This window comes from Xenopus laevis, chromosome 2L (genome assembly GCF_017654675.1).
Source record: "Xenopus laevis strain J_2021 chromosome 2L, Xenopus_laevis_v10.1, whole genome shotgun sequence".
Taxonomy (NCBI): Eukaryota; Metazoa; Chordata; class Amphibia; order Anura; family Pipidae; genus Xenopus; species Xenopus laevis.
The window spans coordinates 92,638,719-92,653,308 of NC_054373.1; the positions used below are offsets into that span (position 1 = coordinate 92,638,719).

Here is a 14,590-nt window from a genome sequence, read left to right on the forward strand (position 1 = left end):
CTTGTACGTGGCTGGGGGGAGGAGACCGTGGATGATGCAGTCCTTGATAACGAGGAAGCGGAGATGGATACCTCTGCATCCAACCTTGTGAGAATGGGGTCTTTCATGCTGTCATGCCTGTTGAAGGACCCCCGTATCAAGAGGCTTAAGGAGAAGGACCTGTACTGGGTCGCGACTCTACTAGACCCTCGGTACAAGCATAAAGTGGCAGAAATGTTACCAACATACCACAAGTCTGAAAGGATGCTGCATTTACAAACCAGCCTGCAAAACATGTTGTACAATGCTTTTAAGGGTGATGTCACTTCAGGAACTCATCAACATTCCAGGGGCAGAGGTGCCAGTAATCCTGCCACGAGCGCACCTGCAAGGACAAAGCACTTTGGCCACTCTGTAACGTCAGACATGCAAATGTTTTTTTGTCCAAGGCAGCGGCAGAACCCTTCTGGATCCACCCTCAAAGAACGCCTCGACCGGCAGGTAGCGGACTACCTGGCATTAACTGCAGATATCGACACTCTGAGGAGCGATGAACCCCTGGACTACTGGGTGCGCAGGCTTGATCTGTGGCCAGAGCTGTCACAATTTGCCATGAACCTCTTGTCTTGCCCCGCCTCAAGTGTCCTCTCAGAAAGAACCTTCAGTGCAGCAGGAGGGATTGTAACTGAGAAGAGAACTCGCCTAGGTCACAAAAGTGTGGATTACCTGACCTTTATTAAAATGAATGAGGGGTGGATCTCGGAGGGTTACTGCACGCCGGAAGACTTGTTCTGAGTTTCTGATTCTGACTCCCCATGCAGCTGTCCTTCTCTGCACGCCTCATGACTCCACATACAGCTGTCCTTTAGCGTCCTCCTCCCTCCACCACCGTTACAAACTAGGGTGCAAACCCTACTGGTTTAATTTGAATCCAGGTAAATCCTGAGTTTTTCTGGCCTCTGTGCTTCAGTGGCTGCGACCAAAAAAAACAGAATATTTTCAGCATTTATATGGCATATTTTTTCTGGCCTCTGTGCTTCAGTGGCTGTGACAAAAAAAATGAATATTTTCAGCATTTATATGGCATATTGTTTCGGCCTCTGTGCTTCAGTGGCTGCGACAAAAATAAATTAATATTTTCAGCATTTATATGGCATATTTTTTCTGGCCTCTGTGCTTCAGTGGCTGTGACAAAAAAATGAATATTTTCAGCATTTATATGGCATATTTTTTCTGGCCTCTGTGCTTCAGTGGCTGTGACAAAAAAATGAATATTTTCAGCATTTATATGGCATATTTTTTCTGGCCTCTGTGCTTCAGTGGCTGTGACAAAAAAATGAATATTTTCAGCATTTATATGGCATATTGTTTCGGCCTCTGTGCTTCAGTGGCTGCGACAAAAATAAATGAATATTTTCAGCATTTATATGGCATATTTTTTCTGGCCTCTGTGCTTCAGTGGCTGCGACCAAAAAAAACTGAATATTTTCAGCATTTATATGGCATATTTTTCCTGGCCTCTGTGCTTCAGTGGCTGCGACAAATATAAATGAATATTTTCAGCATTTATATGGCATATTTTTTCTGGCCTCTGTGCTTCAGTGGCTGTGACAAAAAAATGAATATTTTCAGCATTTATATGGCATATTTTTTCTGGCCTCTGTGCTTCAGTGGCTGCGACCAAAAAAAACAGAATATTTTCAGCATTTATATGGCATATTTTTCCTGGCCTCTGTGCTTCAGTGGCTGCGACCAAAAAATTTAATATTTTCAGCATTTATATGGCATATTTTTTCTGGCCTCTGTGCTTCAGTGGCTGCGACAAAAATAAATGAATATTTTCAGCATTTATATGGCATATTTTTTCTGGCCTCTGTGCTTCAGTGGCTGCGACCAAAAAAAAACAGAATATTTTCAGCATTTATATGGCATATTTTTTCTGGCCTCTGTGCTTCAGTGGCTGTGACAAAAAAATGAATATTTTCAGCATTTATATGGCATATTTTTTCTGGCCTCTGTGCTTCAGTGGCTGTGACAAAAAAATGAATATTTTCAGCATTTATATGGCATATTGTTTCGGCCTCTGTGCTTCAGTGGCTGCGACCAAAAAAATTGAATATTTTCAGCATTTATATGGCATATTTTTTCTGGCCTCTGTGCTTCAGTGTCTGCGACAAAAAAAAATTATATTGTTAGCATTTATATGGCATATTTTTCCTGGCCTCTGTGCTGCAGTGGCTGCGACAAAAAAAAATTTATATTGTTTGCATTTATATGGCATATTTTTTCTGGCCTCTGTGCTGCAGTGGCTGCGACAAAAAAAAATTTATATTGTTTGCATTTATATGGCAATTGTTTGCATTTATATGGCATATTTTTTCTGGCCTCTGTGCTGCAGTGGCTGCCACAAAAAAAAATTAATATTTTCAGCATTTATATGGCATATTGTTTCTGGACTTCTGGTTCAGTGGCTGCGACAAAAAAAACATAATTTTTCAGGAAAGTACACATGCCTAATTTTTCAGGGTTCTGCAACAGTGGCAAAATCGCATCTTTTATGGTCACCGCAGGTGATCAATAAAGTAGACCAAAACTGGGCCCACACTGCAGAATCAGTGTTTTTTGGTTCACTTCACTGTACATTGAATTACCTCTGCCTGACCGTGCACGTGCGCACAAGCACGGTGACTGCTAAACACATCACTACAGAAATATTGCCACCAACAGGACGAACATCCTGGAGGTGACAAGCAACTAGTAATTAAAAACTATTATTTGCTCACTTGACGGTATCATTCATTAAAGCTCTTTGCGTCTTTTAGCGTTGCAGTAAGCACCGCGTTTCGTCTTTGCGTGTGAACAGGCTGTAACTTTTACACGACTTGATTGGCATGTAGACGCCGGACGTTTTAAAGCATTTTATTACACAGGTTTAGAAATGTAGTGTGATTTCTGCCCTTTACAGCACAAAACGCAGCGCTGTGTCAACAATGGATTTTTCAGATACATTTTTGCCCTTGATCCCCCTCTGGCATGCCACTGTCCAGGTCGTTGCACCCTTTAAACAACTTTAAAATCATTTTTCTGGCCAGAAATGTCTTTTCTAGCTTTTAAAATTCGCCTTCCCATTGAAGTCTATGGGGTTCGCGAACCGTTCGCATTTTTGACGCAAGTTCGCGAATATGTTCGCGAACTTTTTTTCCGACGTTCGCTACATCCCTACAAAACAGTAGGAATTCTGCCCTACCTTCTTTCCACTCTCCAAATCAGTTGAACCTGTGGGCCATGTAATGCACTACACTAATAGCCCAGGCCTTTGAGAAAAGAACCCACTATCTCTTAAAGGGGACCTGTCACCCTAAGAAATAATTTCAAATTTTTTTCTATCATGTTAGTTGAGCAAAATAAACTTTACTTACACGGTATTTATTTTTTAAATTTTGTTTCCTTCTGTCTTGGAATTATACAATCACAGCAAGCAGGCAGCAGCCATTTTGTGGACACAGTTATTAAGGGAAATTGTGTATCACCCCAAAATCTTGTGTATGCACCAGAATGGGGGACCTGATGTCCATGTGCAGTGCCCTATACAATTATAGAGCCTCAGGAAGAAAGGGGGAATGTAAGGAGAGCAGTGAAATGTAGGAAGTGCTGAATGGAAAGTGAAAGTAATTGACTGCCCCTCCTCTATGCCACGGGCATAGAGGCGGGGCGGTAATATTTGATTGACAGTTTAGATATTTAAACACCTTTATAACAGGTATGGATGTTTTAATGAAAACAATTTTTGGGGTTTCATATTTAATTTGCAAAGGACTTTCATTATGCAGCTTTTTATGTGTAGGTGACAGGTCCACTTTAAGTGGCCCATCCTGTCAAAGGATACATCCAACCATTGATTGGGTTCTGTACAAAATGTCCTTATCGCTAGATGGCAGCCTGCAGGACTTATCACCCAAAGGATGCTAGAGCAGTTTGATAGACCTAAAAAAATTGAATGAAGGTTGATGTTGAGGCCCTTCCAAATTGGTTCAGGAGTGTCTGCATTAGAAATAACCCAAAATGTATTAATAGCACTGGAATGAGCACTGAAAAGGGCAAATGTATTTTGCTGTTCTGTAAGACTGTTAATGGTCTTTGCTAGCCACCTGGCTATGGCTGGTAAGGTTTTGATAAAATATGTCAGTGATGCCCAACTGGCGGCCCCCACATGAAAATCTGCCTGCTGTGTCTGTTTACCATGTGGAAGATTTAAAAGGTATCACTACAGAGGTTAACTGGCCCCTGTATTGTTTACACCTGAAATGCAGACTATAAACTCCTGTTTTGTTCACACATGTCATCTCCCTGGATTGTTCACACATGTAAAGGGGCACCAGCACTGTCACTGTATGTAGTACATGTTTGAATGGTCGTGATAGGTTTCCCTTTCTCTTGCTCTGTTCTGCCTTTGCAATGCCCTCTGTTTGTTCCATACTCTGCCTTCCCTATGCTCCCTGTATGTGCCATACTCTGCCTGCCCTATGCTCCCTGTATGTGCCATACTCTGCCTACCCTATGCTCCCTGTATGTGCCAGACACTGTCTGTGTGTGTCCTGCTATGTCTGTGGAATATACGCCTGGTATGGGGTTTGTTCTGGGGGTTTGTTAGCATTTGAAAATTGTTGTTAGGGGCCCTAAGTTGCTTAATCATGTGCTGTGGGGGTGCTGTGTTATCCACAGGGAAGGAGGCATATGGATTTAAACATATGTATTAATATGACAACTTTTTTCACATATAAGTGATATTCCTGCAGTGAGAACCAACCTTTAGGTTTTTTGGTGTGCTACCACCATAAATGTGGGCGTGGTCTTGCGGTAACATGGGTTTAGTTTAAAGTGGGTGTGGTTTAAACCAGCCAGTGGCTTCCATTATCGTCCCTCCAGATGTAGGCCAGAAAAATTCTGGCCCTCGGTATGACAAAAGTTGGACAGCACTAATAAATGTTATACGTAACCAGAATTGAATCGGGCTTCTGGAAAAACTTGAATATTTCTTATGTGATATCTTATGTAATATTTAATTGCCTTGAGCACTTTCAGCGACTAAAGTTTTTGCAAAGTCAAAAATAAGTGAAAAGGTGACACAACATTAGGTTAGAAGATGGAAAAAGTGCAATTTTTTTTGCTGAATAACTAACGGGTATGTTACAGCATAGTGTTGTTATTTCAGACAACCTTTTTGCTGAGTAGATAGTGGTTTGCTAAAGAGACCAGAATATTAGGGCATGCACCGCAAGCCTCAACAGCCTAGGAGATGTCTTTTCAGAATGGAACTCTGCCAAACAATGGAAGGGCTTCCCTACTTCTGCCGAGCCCCTTCTCCCCGGGAGCCTTGCCTCATGCCATGGCAGCCCATTTGACTATCACCGGGCTTTCAGGCTGGTTAGCTCAGTCGGCTACAGTGTAGCAAATAATGCCAAGGTCGTCGTTTCGGTCCCCATAAAGGGGAGTTTTTGCATTCTTTCGCTTTTTATGTTCTGCAAGCTCTCCACTTTGTCATTTATTTTTATTTTTTTGGATTTGAAATGTTTTATTTGGTTTTCACAATAAACCATAAAAATCAATATGATAACAAATAGTATGCAGAATAAGAAGATTAATACAATGACGTATTAACTTTGTCATTTTGGCAGCTGTCTGGTTGCTTGGGTCCGATGTAACCTCGCAGCCAGGCACTGGTTTGAAAGTGAGGCAGGAATATGAATAGGTGAGGTGCACGATTGAAATATAAAGAATACAAAGTAGGAATAATGACAAAATTGTCGCCTCACGGACCAATAATTTCTTTCTTTTTAAATTTTGTTGCTGCTGGGGTCAGGGCTCCCCCCCCCCATTGAAAGCTGGAAAGACTCAGAAGAGGAAGGCAACTCATTACAAAACTATGAAAAAATGAAGAGCGATCGAATATTTGCTGAGTAGAGGCCACTCTGCAGTGGAAATAGGTGCCGGCGGGAGCAGAAAAAAGGGGTTTCGACCTAGTTGCCGCCACCCGGCATTGCATTCATTCGCTAGAGGCTCTGATGAGGTAGGGGAGACCCGCACAATGGATTCGGCCTCTGGCAGGGTAAAGGAATCCACAGAGAGCGCGGGACAAGCGAGCCGTAAGCCACATTTTCGCCTACCTTCCTGTCTAGTCTGTGAGAGGCTGCAGGGTTCCTCGTTAGTATAGTGATGAGTATCCCCGCCTGTCATGCGGGAGACCGGGGTTCAATTCCCCGATGGGGAGGCTGGGATTTTGCCCCTCTAAGAGGGAACACACCGGCCGCCTCGACGGCCTTGGAGATGTCTTTGCAGAATGGCGCTTTTCCGGCCAATGGTGTGCCCACCCAAGAAAAGGGATTTCCTGTTTCTCCCGTGCCACTTCTTTACGGGAGCCATGCCACGGCGGCCCCTTTGAACTGCGCCTGGCTTTCCGGCCGGTTAGCTCAGTTGGCTAGAGCGTGGTGCTAATAACGCCAAGGTCGCGGGTTCGATCCCCGTACGGGCCAATCCTTATACCAGGCTCCCTGACAGCTCGAACCCTACCCTGGGCTCCTCCTCGGCCCCCTAATCTGGGAGGCACCGCGGCACCCTTCGAGGGTTTATAACGTCACATCTGCTATGCTTCGGGACCCTGCAGGCATGGAACGTTTTTGCAGCCGGGCTCACGGGAATAAGCGTGTTTTTTGATGCACTCTCCATGCCTTCCAAGGGGTCAGTTGCCTTTAAATTCACTTTTTATGTCCTGTAGCGAGTGCTGTTCTGATACGGATTGCAATTGGTCTTCATTTTTTATTATTTGCCGTTTTTGCATTCTTTCGCTTTTTATGTTCTGCAAGCTCTCCACTTTGTCATTTTGGCAGCTGTCTTTTTGCTTGGGTCCGATGTAACCTCGCAGCCAGGCACTGGTTTGAAAGTGAGGCAGGAATATGAATAGGCGAGATGCACGATTGAAATATAAAGAATACAAAGTAGGAATAATGACAAAATTGTCGCCTCACGGACCAATAATTTCTTTCTTTTTAAATTTTGTTGCTGCTGGGGTCAGTGACACCCCCCCCCATTGAAAGCTGGAAAGACTCAGAAGAGGAAGGCAACTCATTACAAAACTATGAAAAATGAAGAGCGATCGAATATTTGCTGAGTAGAGGCCACTCTGCAGTGGAAATAGGTGCCGGCGGAAGCAGAAAAAAAGGGTTTCGACCTAGTTGCCGCCACCCGGCTTTGCATTCATTCGCTAGAGGCTCTGATGAGGTAGGGGAGACCCGCACAATGGATTCGGCCTCTGGCAGGGTAAAGGAATCCACAGAGAGCGCGGGACAAGCGAGCCGTAAGCCACATTTTCGCCTACCTTCCTGTCTAGCCTGAGTAAGGGTGCAGGGTTCCTCGTTAGTATAGTGGTGAGTATCCCCGCCTGTCACGCGGGAGACCGGGGTTCAATTCCCCGACGGGGAGGCTGGGATTTTGCCCCTCTGAGAGGGAACACACCGGCCACCTTGACAGCCTTGGAGATGTCTTTGCAACATGGCGCTTTTCCAGCCAATGGTGTGCCCACCCAAGAAAAGGGCTTTCCTGTTTCTCCCGTGCCACTTCTCTACGGGAGCCATGCCACGGCGGCCCCTTTGAACTGCGCCTGGCTTTCCGGCCGGTTAGCTCAGTTGGCTAGAGCGTGGTGCTAATAACGCCAAGGTCGCGGGTTCGATCCCCGTACGGGCCAATCCTTATACCAGGCTCCCTGACAGCTCGAACCCTACCCTGGGCTCCTCCTCGGCCCCCTAATCTGGGAGGCACCGCGGCACCCTTCGAGGGTTTATAACGTCACATCTGCTATGCTTCGGGACCCTGCAGGCATGGAACGTTTTTGCAGCCGGGCTCACGGGAATAAGCGTGTTTTTTGATGCACTCTCCATGCCTTCCAAGGGGTCAGTTGCCTTTAAATTCACTTTTTATGTCCTGTAGCGAGTGCTGTTCTGATACGGATTGCAATTGGTCTTCATTTTCTATTATTTGCCGTTTTTGCATTCTTTCGCTTTTTATGTTCTGCAAGCTCTCCACTTTGTCATTTTGGCAGCTGTCTGGTTGCTGGTCGATGTACCCGCAGCCAGGCACTGGTTTGAAAGTGAGCAGAATATGATAGGCGAGATGCACGATTGAAATATAAGAATACAAAGTAGGAAATGAGAAAATTGTCGCTCACGGACCAATAATTTCTTTCTTTTTAAATTTTTTGTGTGGGTCAGTGACACCCCCCCCATTGAAAGCTGGAAAATCAGAAAGGAAGGCACTCATTACAAACTATGAAAAATGAAGAGCGATCGAATATTTGCTGAGTAGAGGCCACTCTGCAGTGGAAATAGGTGCCGGCGGGAAGCAGAAAAAAGGGTTTCGACCTAGTTGCCGCCCCCGGCTTTGCATTCATTCGCTAGAGGCTCTGATGAGGTAGGGGAGACCCGCACAATGGATTCGGCCTCTGCAGGGTAAAGGAATCCACAGAGAGCGCGGGACAAGCGAGCTAAGCCACATTTTCGCCTACCTTCCTGTCTAGCCTGAGTAAGGGTGCAGGTTCCTCGTTAGTATAGTGGTGAGTATCCCCGCCTGTCACGCGGAGACCGGGTTCAATTCCCCGACGGGGAGGCTGGGATTTTGCCCCCCCCCCCCCCCCCCCCCCCCCCCCCCCCCCCCCCCCCCCCCCCCCCCCCCCCCCCCCCCCCCCCCCCCCCCCCCCCCCCCCCCCCCCCCCCCCCTGTTCTGCAAGCTCTCCACTTTGTCATTTTGGCAGCTGTCTGGTTGCTTGGGTCCGATGTAACCTCGCAGCCAGGCACTGGTTTGAAAGTGAGGCAGGAATATGAATAGGCGAGATGCACGATTGAAATATAAAGAATACAAAGTAGGAATAATGAGAAAATTGTCGCCTCACGGACCAATAATTTCTTTCTTTTTAAATTTTGTTGCTGCTGGGGTCAGTGACACCCCCCCCCCATTGAAAGCTGGAAAAACTCAGAAGAGGAAGGCAACTCATTACAAAACTATGAAAAAATGAAGAGCGATCGAATATTTGCTGAGTAGAGGCCACTCTGCAGTGGAAATAGGTGCCGGCGGGAAGCAGAAAAAAAGGGTTTCGACCTAGTTGCCGCCACCCGGCTTTGCATTCATTCGCTAGAGGCTCTGATGAGGTAGGGGAGACCCGCACAATGGATTCGGCCTCTGGCAGGGTAAAGGAATCCACAGAGAGCGCGGGACAAGCGAGCCGTAAGCCACATTTTCGCCTACCTTCCTGTCTAGCCTGAGAAGGGTGCAGGGTTCCTCGTTAGTATAGTGGTGAGTATCCCGCCTGTCACGCGGGAGACCGGGGTTCAATTCCCCGACGGGGAGGCTGGGATTTTGCCCCTCTGAGAGGGAACACACCGGCCGCCTCGACAGCCTTGGTGATGTCTTTGCAGGATGGCGCTTTTCCGGCCAATGGTGTGCCCACCCAAGAAAAGGGCTTCCTGTTTCTCCCGTGCCACTTCTCTACGGGAGCCATGCCACGGCGGCCCCTTTGAACTGCGCCTGGCTTTCCGGCCGGTTAGCTCAGTTGGCTAGAGCGTGGTGCTAATAACGCCAAGGTCGCGGGTTCGATCCCCGTACGGGCCAATCCTTATACCAGGCTCCCTGACAGCTCGAACCCTACCCTGGGCTCCTCCTCGGCCCCTAATCTGGGAGGCACCGCGGCACCCTTCGAGGGTTTATAACGTCACATCTGCTATGCTTCGGGACCCTGCAGGCATGGAACGTTTTTGCAGCCGGGCTCACGGGAATAAGCGTGTTTTTTGATGCACTCTCCATGCCTTCCAAGGGGTCATTTGCCTTTAAATTCACTTTTTATGTCCTGTAGCGAGTGCTGTTCTGATACGGATTGCAATTGGTCTTCATTTTCTATTATTTGCCGTTTTTGCATTCTTTCGCTTTTTATGTTCTGCAAGCTCTCCACTTTGTCATTTTGGCAGCTGTCTGGTTGCTTGGGTCCGATGTAACCTCGCAGCCAGGCACTGGTTTGAAAGTGAGGCAGGAATATGAATAGGCGAGATGCACGATTGAAATATAAAGAATACAAAGTAGGAATAATGAGAAAATTGTCGCCTCACGGACCAATAATTTCTTTCTTTTTAAATTTTGTTGCTGCTGGGGTCAGTGACACCCCCCCATTGAAAGCTGGAAAACTCAGAAGAGGAAGGCAACTCATTACAAAACTATGAAAAAATGAAGAGCGATCGAATATTTGCTGAGTAGAGGCCACTCTGCAGTGGAAATAGGTGCCGGCGGGAAGCAGAAAAAAGGGTTTCGACTAGTTGCCGCCACCCGGCTTTGCATTCATTCGCTAGAGGCTCTGATGAGGTAGGGGAGACCCGCACAATGGATTCGGCCTCTGGCAGGGTAAAGGAATCCACAGAGAGCGCGGGACAAGCGAGCCGTAAGCCACATTTTCGCCTACCTTCCTGTCTAGCCTGAGTAAGGGTGCAGGGTTCCTCGTTAGTATAGTGGTGAGTATCCCCGCCTGTCACGCGGGAGACCGGGTTCAATTCCCCGACGGGGAGGCTGGGATTTTGCCCTCTGCAAGCTCTCCACTTTGTCATTTTGGCAGCTGTCTGGTTGCTTGGGTCCGATGTAACCTCGCAGCCAGGCACTGGTTTGAAAGTGAGGCAGGAATATGAATAGGCGAGATGCACGATTGAAATATAAAGAATACAAAGTAGGAATAATGACAAAATTGTCGCCTCACGGACCAATAATTTCTTTCTTTTTAAATTTTGTTGCTGCTGGGGTCAGTGACACCCCCCCCCCATTGAAAGCTGGAAAGACTCAGAAGAGGAAGGCAACTCATTACAAAACTATGAAAAATGAAGAGCGATCGAATATTTGCTGAGTAGAGGCCACTCTGCAGTGGAAATAGGTGCCGGCGGGAAGCAGAAAAAAAGGGTTTCGACCTAGTTGCCGCCACCGCTTTGCATTCATTCGCTAGAGGCTCTGATGAGGTAGGGAGACCCGCACAATGGATTCGGCCTCTGGCAGGGTAAAGGAATCCACAGAGAGCGCGGGACAAGCGAGCCGTAAGCCACATTTTCGCCTACCTTCCTGTCTAGCCTGAGAAGGGTGCAGGGTTCCTCGTTAGTATAGTGGTGAGTATCCCGCCTGTCACGCGGGAGACCGGGGTTCAATTCCCCGACGGGGAGGCTGGGATTTTGCCCTCTGAGAGGGAACACACCGGCGCCTCGACAGCCTTGGTGATGTCTTTGCAGGATGGCGCTTTTCCGGCCAATGGTGTGCCCACCCAAGAAAAGGGCTTTCCTGTTTCTCTCCCGTGCCACTTCTCTACGGGAGCCATGCCACGGCGGCCCTTTGAACTGCGCCTGGCTTTCCGGCCGGTTAGCTCAGTTGGCTAGAGCGTGGTGCTAATAACGCCAAGGTCCGCGGGTTCGATCCCCGTACGGGCCAATCCTTATACCAGGCTCCCTGACAGCTCGAACCCTACCCTGGGCTCCTCCTCGGCCCCCTAATCTGGAGCACCGCGGCACCCTTCGAGGTTATAACGTCACATCTGCTATGCTTCGGGACCCTGCAGGCATGGAACGTTTTTGCAGCCGGGCTCACGGGAATAAGCGTGTTTTTTGATGCACTCTCCATGCCTTCCAAGGGGTCATTGCCTTTAAATTCACTTTTTATGTCCTGTAGCGAGTGCTGTTCTGATACGGATTGCAATTGGTCTTCATTTTCTATTATTTGCCGTTTTTGCATTCTTTCGCTTTTTATGTTCTGCAAGCTCTCCACTTTGTCATTTTGGCAGCTGTCTGGTTGCTTGGGTCCGATGTAACCTCGCAGCCAGGCACTGGTTTGAAAGTGAGGCAGGAATATGAATAGGCGAGATGCACGATTGAAATATAAAGAATACAAGTAGGAATAATGACAAAATTGTCGCCTCACGACCAATAATTTCTTTCTTTTTAAATTTTGTTGCTGCTGGGGTCAGTGACACCCCCCCATTGAAAGCTGGAAAAACTCAGAAGAGGAAGGCAACTCATTACAAAACTATGAAAAATGAAGAGCGATCGAATATTTGCTGAGTAGAGGCCACTCTGCAGTGGAAATAGGTGCCGGCGGAAGCAGAAAAAAAGGGTTTCGACCTAGTTGCCGCCACCCGGCTTTGCATTCATTCGCTAGAGGCTCTGATGAGGTAGGGGAGACTCGCACAATGGATTCGGCCTCTGGCAGGGTAAAGGAATCCACAGAGAGCGCGGGACAAGCGAGCCGTAAGCCACATTTTCGCCTACCTTCCTGTCTAGCCTGAGTAAGGGTGCAGGGTTCCTCGTTAGTATAGTGGTGAGTATCCCCGCCTGTCACGCGGGAGACCGGGGTTCAATTCCCCGACGGGGAGGCTGGATTTTGCCCCTCTGAGAGGGAACACACCGGCCGCCTCGACAGCCTTGGTGATGTCTTTGCAGGATGGCGCTTTTCCGGCCAATGGTGTGCCCACCCAAGAAAAGGGCTTTCCTGTTTCTCCGTGCCACTTCTCTACGGGAGCCATGCCACGGCGGCCCCTTTGAACTGCGCCTGGCTTTCCGGCCGGTTAGCTCAGTTGGCTAGAGCGTGGTGCTAATAACGCCAAGGTCGCGGGTTCGATCCCCGTACGGGCCAATCCTTATACCAGGCTCCCTGACAGCTCGAACCCTACCCTGGGCTCCTCCTCGGCCCCCTAATCTGGGAGGCACCGCGGCACCCTTCGAGGGTTTATAACGTCACATCTGCTATGCTTCGGGACCCTGCAGGCATGGAACGTTTTTGCAGCCGGGCTCACGGGAATAAGCGTGTTTTTTGATGCACTCTCCATGCCTTCCAAGGGTCAGTTGCCTTTAAATTCACTTTTTATGTCCTGTAGCGAGTGCTGTTCTGATACGGATTGCAATTGGTCTTCATTTTCTATTATTTGCCGTTTTTGCATTCTTTCGCTTTTTATGTTCTGCAAGCTCTCCACTTTGTCATTTTGGCAGCTGTCTGGTTGCTTGGGTCCGATGTAACCTCGCAGCCAGGCACTGGTTTGAAAGTGAGGCAGGAATATGAATAGGCGAGATGCACGATTGAAATATAAAGAATACAAAGTAGGAATAATGAGAAAATTGTCGCCTCACGGACCAATAATTTCTTTCTTTTTAAATTTTGTTGCTGCTGGGGTCAGTGACACCCCCCCATTGAAAGCTGGAAAACTCAGAAGAGGAAGGCAACTCATTACAAAACTATGAAAAAATGAAGAGCGATCGAATATTTGCTGAGTAGAGGCCACTCTGCAGTGGAAATAGGTGCCGGCGGAAGCAGAAAAAAAGGGTTTCGACCTAGTTGCCGCCACCCGGCTTTGCATTCATTCGCTAGAGGCTCTGATGAGGTAGGGAGACCGCACAATGGATTCGGCCTCTGGCAGGGTAAAGGAATCCACAGAGAGCGCGGGACAAGCGAGCCGTAAGCCACATTTTCGCCTACCTTCCTGTCTAGCCTGAGTAAGGGTGCAGGGTTCCTCGTTAGTATAGTGGTGAGTATCCCCGCCTGTCACGCGGGAGACCGGGGTTCAATTCCCCGACGGGGAGGCTGGGATTTTGCCCCTCTGAGAGGGAACACACCGGCCGCCTCGACAGCCTTGGTGATGTCTTTGCAGGATGGCGCTTTTCCGGCCAATGGTGTGCCCACCCAAGAAAAGGGCTTTCCTGTTTCTCCCGTGCCACTTCTCTACGGGAGCCATGCCACGGCGGCCCCTTTGAACTGCGCCTGGCTTTCCGGCCGTTAGCTCAGTTGGCTAGAGCGTGGTGCTAATAACGCCAAGGTCGCGGGTTCGATCCCGTACGGGCCAATCCTTATACCAGGCTCCCTGACAGCTCGAACCCTACCCTGGGCTCCTCCTCGGCCCCTAATCTGGGAGGCACCGCGGCACCCTTCGAGGGTTTATAACGTCACATCTGCTATGCTTCGGGACCTGCAGGCATGGAACGTTTTGCTCACGGGAAAAGCGTGTTTTTGATGCACTCTCCATGCCTTCCAAGGGTCATTGCTTTAATTCATTTATGTCCTGTACGAGTGCTGTTCTGATACGGATTGCAATTGGTCTTCATTTTCTATTATTTGCCGTTTTTGCATTCTTTCGCTTTTATGTTCTGCAGCTCTCACTTTGTCATTTTGGCAGCTGTCTGGTGCTTGGTCGATGTAACTCGCAGCCAGGCACTGGTTGAAAGTGAGCAGGAATATGAATAGGCGAGATGCACGATTGAAATATAAAGAATCAAAGTAGGAATAATGAAAAATTGTCGCCTACGGACCAATAATTCTTTCTTTTTAATTTTGTTGCTGCTGGGTCAGTGACACCCCCCATTGAAGCTGGAAAACTCAGAAGAGGAAGGCAACTCATTACAAAACTATGAAAAATGAAGAGCGATCGATATTTGCTGAGTAGAGGCACTCTGCAGTGGAAATAGTGCCGGCGGAAGCAGAAAAAAGGGTTTCGACCTAGTTGCCGCCACCCGGCTTTGCATTCATTCGCTAGAGGCTCTGATGAGGTAGGGAGACCCGCACAATG

At 48.0% G+C, this 14,590-nt stretch overlaps 11 non-coding genes across 11 annotated transcripts; all 11 read left to right on the forward strand.

Annotated features, from left to right (window-relative positions):
* Positions 1 to 6,175: 6,175 nt before the first annotated feature.
* trnad-guc lies at positions 6,176 to 6,247 on the forward strand. The gene has a single exon. It is a non-coding gene; the product is annotated as a tRNA-Asp (tRNA).
* Positions 6,248 to 6,435: 188 nt separating this feature from the next.
* trnai-aau lies at positions 6,436 to 6,509 on the forward strand. Its single transcript has one exon. It is a non-coding gene; the product is annotated as a tRNA-Ile (tRNA).
* An 874-nt stretch (positions 6,510 to 7,383) lies between these two features.
* Positions 7,384 to 7,455, forward strand: trnad-guc. Its single transcript has one exon. It is a non-coding gene; the product is annotated as a tRNA-Asp (tRNA).
* A 188-nt stretch (positions 7,456 to 7,643) lies between these two features.
* trnai-aau lies at positions 7,644 to 7,717 on the forward strand. Its single transcript has one exon. It is a non-coding gene; the product is annotated as a tRNA-Ile (tRNA).
* A 1,842-nt stretch (positions 7,718 to 9,559) lies between these two features.
* trnai-aau lies at positions 9,560 to 9,633 on the forward strand. Its single transcript has one exon. It is a non-coding gene; the product is annotated as a tRNA-Ile (tRNA).
* A 1,506-nt stretch (positions 9,634 to 11,139) lies between these two features.
* On the forward strand, positions 11,140 to 11,210 carry trnad-guc. Its single transcript has one exon. It is a non-coding gene; the product is annotated as a tRNA-Asp (tRNA).
* A 187-nt stretch (positions 11,211 to 11,397) lies between these two features.
* trnai-aau lies at positions 11,398 to 11,472 on the forward strand. Its single transcript has one exon. It is a non-coding gene; the product is annotated as a tRNA-Ile (tRNA).
* An 865-nt stretch (positions 11,473 to 12,337) lies between these two features.
* Positions 12,338 to 12,409, forward strand: trnad-guc. Its single transcript has one exon. It is a non-coding gene; the product is annotated as a tRNA-Asp (tRNA).
* A 186-nt stretch (positions 12,410 to 12,595) lies between these two features.
* trnai-aau lies at positions 12,596 to 12,669 on the forward strand. The gene has a single exon. It is a non-coding gene; the product is annotated as a tRNA-Ile (tRNA).
* An 869-nt stretch (positions 12,670 to 13,538) lies between these two features.
* On the forward strand, positions 13,539 to 13,610 carry trnad-guc. The gene has a single exon. It is a non-coding gene; the product is annotated as a tRNA-Asp (tRNA).
* Positions 13,611 to 13,790: 180 nt separating this feature from the next.
* trnai-aau lies at positions 13,791 to 13,870 on the forward strand. The gene has a single exon. It is a non-coding gene; the product is annotated as a tRNA-Ile (tRNA).
* Positions 13,871 to 14,590: the final 720 nt, after the last annotated feature.